This window comes from Etheostoma spectabile, chromosome 23 (genome assembly GCF_008692095.1).
Source record: "Etheostoma spectabile isolate EspeVRDwgs_2016 chromosome 23, UIUC_Espe_1.0, whole genome shotgun sequence".
Classification (NCBI taxonomy): domain Eukaryota; kingdom Metazoa; phylum Chordata; class Actinopteri; order Perciformes; family Percidae; genus Etheostoma; species Etheostoma spectabile.
Window position 1 is genome coordinate 6,655,598 of NC_045755.1, and position 931 is coordinate 6,656,528.

The 931-nt window shown below is 47.3% G+C and overlaps 1 long non-coding RNA gene across 1 annotated transcript in view; it reads right to left on the minus strand.

Moving 5' to 3' along the window:
- LOC116673066 (uncharacterized) overlaps positions 1 to 931 on the minus strand; it is a 14,997-nt gene that overhangs the window by 13,209 nt on the left and 857 nt on the right. The window lies entirely within an intron of this gene.

The following is a 931-nucleotide window of genomic DNA, read 5'->3' on the forward strand; positions in this document are numbered from 1 at the left end:
CTCATCTCAGCCTTGGTTGTATCCTGTGTAGCTGTGAAACATGTGTAAGGAGCGATTTGTTTATATTGGTGCATAATGGAAAGCGTGGCTCACCCCCCCATATATGGTAGCAGGAAGGTCTCAGGGGAGAGAAGTAAGCTGTTATAACAGTATCTTGCCACACAGTCACTAAGTCTGGCAGTGGCCTGCGCGTGTATGTTAGTGTGTGTGGGGCAGCCGGCTTGACTATTTAGGGAAAAGAAATTAACCGATGCTCCCTTTGGGAAGAAGCGGGGCAGGATAAAGACTAGCTACTACATGATAGGTATTCCCCCCTTCTCCCTCTTGGGGGTCCATGGTTGGATTAGCCCGTCCCTCAGAAGACTGCAAAAAGGAGCCCTGCTGTCTCATGTGAAGTGAGCTTACAGGGAGAGAAAAAAAGAAGAAACAAGGAGAAGCTGTGATCCAATTTTCAGCTTTTTGTTTTTGCCTGGGTTTTGTTCGATGCTTGTTTAAACGGGTTCCCAAGAGATGATGTAGCCGGATTTGTAAATGAATCCGTGTGTGTGTGTGTGTGTGTGTGTGTGTGCGTGTGGTCACAGGAAGTGTTGTGTTGTGCATTATTCCACGCTGATGAATGAGAATTCCAAGCAGACAAATCCGTGCAGAACCCCCGGATGCAGGGTCATCTAAGGATTGACCTTACCTTCACCCTAACTTAAGTCCGATACTGTAAGTTATGAGCGCTGGAAATATAATCAGATAAAATAGGATTGAAGCGCTCTAAGCTCATCCATTGCAGAGACCCCCCTCTGTTGGGGCTTAGAGGCTGATTAGGGCATATGATATTAAATCCTCTTTCGCCATTGTGTGAGTATGTGTAGCTTTGTTGTGTGTGTCTATATGTGCCGGTATGTTCCGCCCGCTGCTGTTCGGCGTTGCGTTGGGGGCT